We start from the raw sequence: 7,972 nt of genomic DNA, 5'->3' as shown, positions 1-7,972 counted from the left end.
TTGGCAAAGGCTTTTCAAGACCCTGAGGTAGAGAGGGGGAGGGAGAGAGAGAGAGAGAGAGAGAGAGAGAGAGAGAGAGAGAGAGAGAGAGCAAACGCAATTCTGACACAATGACATCTGGCTTTTTTCATCCAAGGCACAGTTTTGGCAAAGGCTTTTCAAGACCCTGAGGTAGAGATCAGAGTTGTCACTCGGCTCATTTGGATTTAGCACCTGTAGTAGGGACACAGCGGCACGTGCTCAGATAGTCACAGAGGGTGTGGGGGGAAGAGCTGAAGAAAGGCTTATTATCAGCTGGTTGTGGGTACTAGACAGGATTTGAATAAAAACACACTTTTTAAAGTACTTTTATATTTATTTATTTATATATGTGAGTACATACACTGTTACTGTCTTCAGACACCAGAGGAGGGCATTGGATCCCACTAAAGATGGTTGTGAGCCACCATGTGGTTGTTGGGAATTGAACTTAGGACCTCTGGAAGAACCTCTGAGCCATCTCTCCAGCCCTAAAAAAAAACTATTTAATTTTATGTGCATAGGCATGAGACTCCCTGAAACTGGAGTTACAAATAGTTGTGAGCTGCCCTGTAGGTGCTGGGAATTGAACCTGGGTCCTCTGGAAGAGCAGCCAGTGCTCTTAACCCCAAACCATTTCTCTAGTCCTGAAGACATACTTTTTTCTTTCTTATCAGAGAATATTTCTGATTTCTTGTTTGCTAATTTGAAGGAGTTAAATGGTGCCCATCTCTAGGGCTCCTTCCAGCTCAGACATTATAACGTACCTGATCACTGGTCAAGGAGAAAAAGCAAGGAAATAAATAGGGACGGAGGCCAGCTCTCGCTGTGAGGGGGTGAGGTTGCTTCTGGAAGGAGATCCCAAGTGGCTCATTTTCTTAACCGTCCTGGCAAATTGTTTTCTCTGTGACATCGTCTAATCCAGGATGTGTTGTTAGCTTTGTTTATGATTGAAGTGGGTGCTTAAATGAAATAAACCCAAAATACTTGGTGTGGTGTTAACACATGTAATCTGGGAGGTGGAAGGAGGAGGCTACAAAGCAAGGCTGAGGCCAGCTTGGGCTGTATGAGACCTTCTGAAAAACGGAACGGAGGGAGGGAGGGAGGGAGGGAAGAGGAGAGGGAGGGACATAGGAAGGAAGGTAGGTAGGTAGGTAAGTAGACAGACAGATGCAGTGTACTTGGTTTTAAAAATACGTGAGCAGTAGCTTATCAGAACCACAGGGTGAGTGATGGAGTTGTAATCCAAAAGCGCTGTGTACCCCTGCACAGCCTCCTCTTCCAATCACACGCCCTCCAGCAGAAGGGCTATCCTTCAGTTATTCCCTCTCAGTGAGATAGAAGAAAAGAGATGGCATCCGTTTCAAAGATTAAAAATGTCCAACCTGGTAAAAAGCCATCTCAAAATTCTTCAGACAGCAACGGTTGACATGGGAGGTGACAAAGCCTGCCCAGGCTGTGTAGCCCTGTCTGGCATGAGCTGGGTAAAGGACCCCTATCTGGCATCAAGCTCACAGTTTATCAGCTGCTGCAGGCGGCTCTGTTCATTGACCACAGGGCTCTACCCTTGTGAGTGTCCCAGAATAGCCGCTGCTACCTGAGAGCCGTCTGTCCTTGGGGACTCGTTATTGTCCCAGATAAACACGGAAGCCTCCGCCAGCACGTAATGGCTGTATTTAACTCTGATAAGTGATGGGCAGCGGGATTCAAGTGAGCGGATCTCGGCTAGGGCCAGAATAATTGGGCAAAGGAAAGACGCCTTGGCAGGGGACATTTCTTGCCTATCACAGTCGATGCCATGGGGTTTTAAACACCTGGGAAGAAATATGGCGGCCAACAGGAGGCTTGCCTTTATGAATGAGCAGGACACACCTACTAGGTTTTGATTATGCAAATTATGAGGTATTTAAGAAAAGGAATAAAAGTAAAAAATTGGATAACAGACTAAATTGGCATGCTTCTGGTCAAAGATGGGGTCTCACATCACAGAAAGGCTAGCTTGACATGGTTGGGTTTAAAATGAGAGCTTTAATTTTTCCTGGTCCACACTTTTGGGAACGTTTGTCTGGGAACTTTCTAAAATGCAGCAGCATGCATCTTAGACTTTCAGTCGAAGAGGTAAATGTGAGAATGATCGGGTTTTGAGGGTATTGGCTTTAAAAGAACTTAACAGTGTCAGGGCTCCACTTTGCTCTTAACCCTTTGGAAAGTTCTATGGGCAGTTGAATCACCTTTTCAGTACTGCTTCCCCGTGAACTTGGCGGGTAGACAGAGTATGTCTCAGCCTTTGTTGTGGGCAACTGTCATTCTGTGAGAGCGTATCTCTCTGCTGGGTAGAAGGGAAGGCATGTCTGGTATTTGAAGACAGCTGGCCATAGAGACCGTGCATCGTGGCACTACTAGGCTTTGTCTATGGGAAATAGCATGTGGCGTGGAACGCAGATGAGTTATCCTGCTTTCAGACAAAACCCATCGTTCAAAGAAAACCTGAAGTGTGAGGTACAAGTACGGGCACTTTCCCAGAATCCTTTGCATTGAGAGGCACTCCAGAAATCTCTGCCACAGGAGTGTGTGCACACACATTTGTATGTGTGTACTCATGTCCAGAGCAAAAGTCACTCTAAAGCTCTGGACTTGAAGATCCAGAAAGAGCACCTTCCCTATGTAGTGACAAGAGATTACTCTCTAATTGCAAGACTGTATGTACTGACCTTTGCCAACAGTCCCTAAGGAGCCTGAGGGAGATAAGAGATGGCAGAGAGTACCACCCAGGCATCCCTCATCAAGCCTTGAGGAAGAGCTAGAGAGAAACATGGCCAAGAGCACAAAGATGGCTGGGATGGGCACGCGGGTGCCTCTGCCGTTTCTTTTAGTTTCTCCTCTATGTACACAGCTAGACAATGGAGAGAGGTTTTCCATAGGATTTTGCTGTGTGAGAAAGCTCCTTAGCTTCTGACATGACCACTTTCTGAACCTCCAAGGCTATCTCTCGCCTACTTAAGAAGTTTCCATATGTAACTTACCATTGAAAACTGGGAGAGTAGAGACCACATTTGCTCCCTTGCTGTAACACCAGGCTTGTAGCCCGTGCCACCAACAAGGGTGTCTGCCTTGAATTTGTAATACCACCCCTGCTTCAAAAGTTGGCAACAGAAAGAGACTGCCACCCTCTGGCCTTTGGGGATGTCCCAGGTGCACAAGTGTGCCAAGAGAGGAGAGGAAGGGCACGCGCAGTCTCCTTTGCACGCTCTTAAAATAAGCTCTATGTAAGCAGGCTTGCAGAGCAGCAGGCCCGGGGCTGCAAAAAATAGAACGCATGCAGCTGCACCCTTTGGAACTTGGGGGGAAAACACATATTATTTACCAGACAATAATAGATACCAGAGAATAATAATGATTATTATAGTGTTTGGGATGGCAAATGCTCTACTTAAGGCTCCAGAACGGCTCTCATTATAAGCCCGATTTCCCAGTCTCTTATGAAAACCTAGACATTTTCCCTCCATAGGCTGTCGCTGGGCCGACTTGGTCTTTGTCCAAAGGTGATTTGAATACAAAGACACTTATTTGAGAGAGATTCCTTCTTTTCTCTTCTTTTTTTTTTTCTTTCACTTTTTTGGGTTGTGAATACATTAAAGGAAAATGCTATATGCATCACAGAACCAATAGTTGAAACAAAAATGGTAGTACCTCCCAGTTACTGGAAGGAAATGTTAAAAACCACTCTTCTTTTCCTTTCAAAAGAAAGAATGTGGACACACACACACACTCACGCACGCACCTCCTAACTCTAGTGTGTGGTCACTCTTGGTCCCAGGCCCAGAGGTGGGGTTCCCAGCCTCCACGCAGTGTCCCCAGAAGTGACCCTGTGTGTTCTAACCCACTTTTCATTGCTCAACTCTTTTGCAATCTCTTGAGGTCTCCGATGTGTCTCCATTTCTTGATGGTTTTGTTTGGGGTTCTCATCCTCCAGACAGAAGGGGGCTAGGAGATGCAAACTCTGTACTCGGAGATTAACTTCCGCATATCCAAACTTGCCTGTGCCAGATGAAGAGATTTCCATGGCCTCGTAGCCCCTCCCCTGTCATAAGCCCCGCCCCGTTGCATATTTGTGGCCTTTTGCATTTACACTTTGGTTACTTAATATACATATTAACTGCACACAGACCTGGCGGTTTAATGTGATTTAGGGAACTCAGGCATTTCCTCCCCTGAACACTGAGAATTCCAAACCTTGGTTTTGGCTGATGATTATTATCGTTGCCATTAACACCAGGATCTGGACCGTGTGAGCTTTAGTGGAGTCCTCCCGGTAGGTGGCTGACCATGTTCTGCTAAAACCCTGAGCTGAATTCCAGGTCTGCGTTGCCTCCATTTCTCCTTCTATAAAGTGAAATTGTCACATTTTATCTCTAGGGTTCCCTGTGACTCCTAGAATGTATCATCTCTCGGAAATTGTTTGCTCCGTATTCCAAGAATCTCCAGGGTTATAAAGATGTGTGTGAGTCTTGTGTTTTACCATCTCTCCTGTGCAGAGCTTACTCTTTCTGTTTCTCACAACCACATTTATCGGTAGAGGGACTCCTTGGGGACATAGTGGAAGACAGCTGCTTAACTCGTTCATTGGACAAAATTGAGTTGGACACTGCTGACCAACAAGACAGCTAATGTAGAGAAGAGAGTTAAATGGCCCAGGCCAGAGCCCCAGGGATGTCACAGTTTGCAGGGGAAACTTCTAATTGGTTGCCTCTTGGGAATGCCTGACTCTTCAAGAGCCTGGGCTTCCACTGAGGGGCCTGGTAGCAAACAACAGAAACCAGTAAGGATAAAGAGGTGGAGCCTCAAGTGTGTAGGCCATGTGGGGATAGCATCCCACAGAACTAGTTTGAAAGTTCGGTTTGGACCCTCAGCTCAGGTCCACCATGCATGGGTGATTTGTTATCTGACCACCTTGTGCTCTTGCGTTGTTTCGATGTGAAGAGCTGCCCGTGGCTTGCCTTTGACAAGTAATAACAGTGAGTCTCTGAGACCTCAAACACCAGCGTGCATATGGGAAGCACTGCTATGGGAACTGGAGACCCGCATCTCTCTCTAGGACCTTGTCTGGCTTTCGAGCGACCCTGGGTGACTCAAAAAACCTCCTCTTGGTTAATCATGTAGTCATGTGGAGGCTGTGTTTGCTGGTTGCAAAGGATGCTGTGGTCTTTGGGGAGGGCGTGGTCCATCGCGCTCGTTATGGTTTTCCAGAGAGAGCTGGGGCTTCAGTTCCTCACACAAAGCTGGCAGGCCTGATCCGGAGCAGACTGAATGAAGCTCTCTGAAATCATGCCGCGGAACCCACAGCTCTGGGATTCATCTTAGAGTGAGCTGGCACCGGAGCTGCAGCTCTCTCACTTCTGACGGGTTCTCTGCAGCTAGACAGGGTGGGGGGAGGTGGGCAGATTGGGTAGAGATTTGGTCCAGCGCATTCTCATGGATCCTTCTCATCTTTTCCCAGGAACACTCGCTCCCAGGGTACATTGCATGGAGAGAGGGCGTGGAGCAAACCATGTCATGCCATCCAATGACACCAGCTGGTCAGCTCACCACCTCCCTCTGGCTAAAACTCAAGCAAATAACACAGCTTCCTGTCATTAAACATCTTGGAGGAAGCGGCTCTCCCTGGTGGCCTCAAGGCCGGAGAAGCCAGCAGGTCTTGGACCCATCAAGCCCGGGCCCACCATTACTGCCCACTTCATCTCGAGTCTCCCCAGAAGAACTTAGGGATTTCGCTGGTTTAAAAACAACAACAACAAAAAATAGCAAAACAAAACACCAACCCTCCACAAGGACCAATGTAGGTATCCTCACCCCATCTTCAAGGCTCTGTGGATGAGGCCAGAGGATGACAGGGACTGGAAAATAAGAACCTTTTATATATATATAAAAAAATCTTTTTAAGAACTGCTGTGGTTTGCTGCTACGATAAGAATTGTGATTTGCTTTTATGGTTTAGGAACAGAACTGTTCACGTTTTGGTGGGGAGAGACGGATGGGTGCTGGAGTTCTCCATGCTTCAGAGTCATCTCTGCCCAGCCCACGATGCACTTTTAAATGAAGAGGTAGAATATTTTATCGGCTAATATACTTTTCATGTTATTTTTTACAAAGGCCACCTTTATCCTTTTTGATGCCATATTTTCAGTGTTACACTTTTATGGCTTTTAATTTTCGATCTGCCAGATGCAGGAAGCAGCATGGATAGTTTATACTGTGGTTTTACGGAGACGGAATGCCAAGAGAACTCGGTAAATGTTTATTCTTCTCAGCTTTCTCTTGAAATGCCCCTAAACAGCGCCCCATTTGGGAACAGAGCAAGAGTGTTGAACTGAAGACCAAAATGCCCTCAAGGTGTAATATAATCTGAGGGGGGAATATTTGCTGGGCGTCAGGAAAGACTCGGATGAAATTTCAACCCTGATGGTTTTCCGTGGTCCAGGAAGTCAGCGAGACAATCTCTCTGTGCGCAGAGTCCTTTCATGATAATTAGAATGGTATGGACAAGCCGATGCAAACAAGAGAGAAAGTGAGAAAGATCACCCCGATTCTGTTTCACTGTTTGCTTTCTCCTGTCATGGTTAAGAGAAATGTGCAATTCGATCCTCAATCAGTGGGTGGAGGATAACAGGGTAGATTTACTTGTGTGCACTTGTACAGTTGTAGCTGCGAGTCCAGAAGTCCTCTAGAACATGTGTACTGGCACTGAGTCGCTGAGACAGTCGTGCAGTGCCCCAGTCTGATGAGTACGGAAAAAAGAAAAGAAAAGAAAAAAATCCAAAAAAAAGAAGAAAACTTAAAAAAAAAAAAAACACAAAACAAAAACCAAGTCAAATCACCTTGTGATTCAGTGTATCTGTTTACTGACTCAAATAAAAGCAATTGTTCCCTCTGGAGGGGTCCAGGTGCCCCGCCCCTCCAGGCCACGGAGCCTCAGCAGGAGGGTGACAGACGCAGCGGGGAGGGTAGGAGGGGCTTTGCGGCTGCACTGGGGCCGCGGATGCGTGTACAGACTGTATTTCTATCTACGCCTTTGTACAGTCGAGTCAAGCTACTGTTTTACAGGCGCTTCTTATTTATTAGAGCCGTGGGAGCTTGGGGGGACACACCTGGCGAGCAAGCTCGCTTTTTAAACATGAAATTGGGGGGCAGGGGGAAGGGAGGCGGGAGGGAGGGGTTGCTCATAAGCCCAGGGAGAGATTTATAAAAGGGAACGAAAACAAAAACAAAAAAACAAACAAAAAAAAAACTTCCAACAACAAACTAAACCAGCCTACAACCCACCACCAAGCCACGCCCTGCAGGAGGCAGCCACCCCTCTGGGTACTCCTTTTCCTGCCGTGTCAGAATCGTCAGACAAATAAATCTCTGAGAAACATCAGCTGCGCACTTACACGTGCTTATTTGGCTTTTCTCATTCTTAAGATTGTTGTTGTTGTTATTTGCCTTATTATAGAAAGTGCTTATTTTTGTCCCCTCAGTCCCGGGAGACACTTTTTAAGATGATGTAAGCTTTCAAAGATGATGAGGTACAGGGGTTGCATGGCCCACACTGCCATTTCTGGGCCAGCTACCCCAACTGTGACCAGACACGTGTGCACAAGGGAGTTCTGGGGCCTGCAGACTCTGCTGACCTTGTCAGCGGAGACTTTAGAGCTCGATTCTGAGAGTCAAGTCGCTGCCATCTGTGAGTAAGCACTTGCCTTGCGTCCTACTCACTCCAACTGCCATCTCCCCTGCCCACTTGACCCCACCTCACCCCTCTTGCCCCAGGGCCCACTGGGACTTTGGCTGCAGCTTTGTTCAGATGGACCCGGTTCATCTGAAAATACCGGAAGACTCCAAAGGTAAAACGAGCATCAACTGTGGTTCTAATCAAGGTAAATCGAGGCTGATCCTCAGGTTCTATGTGTGAAAA

General features: G+C 46.9%; 1 protein-coding gene across 2 annotated transcripts in view; it reads left to right on the top strand.

Annotated features, from left to right (window-relative positions):
* The window catches only part of Sobp (sine oculis binding protein homolog), a 174,414-nt gene extending 166,763 nt beyond the window's left edge, over nucleotides 1-7,651 (top strand). Inside the window, exon 6 of one of the 2 annotated variants that reach the window (XM_029542272.1) lies at nucleotides 5,516-7,651. The gene's annotated coding sequence lies outside the window, so the exon portion shown is untranslated. The remainder of the gene's footprint in view (nucleotides 1-5,515) is intronic. The other variant, XM_021204786.2, reaches the window with a different exon arrangement.
* Nucleotides 7,652-7,972: the final 321 nt, after the last annotated feature.

Source organism: Mus pahari, chromosome 9 (genome assembly GCF_900095145.1).
Source record: "Mus pahari chromosome 9, PAHARI_EIJ_v1.1, whole genome shotgun sequence".
Lineage (NCBI taxonomy): Eukaryota > Metazoa > Chordata > Mammalia > Rodentia > Muridae > Mus > Mus pahari.
Note: the sequence above shows the minus strand (reverse complement) of the source record. Positions and strands in the feature narration are given on the sequence as shown.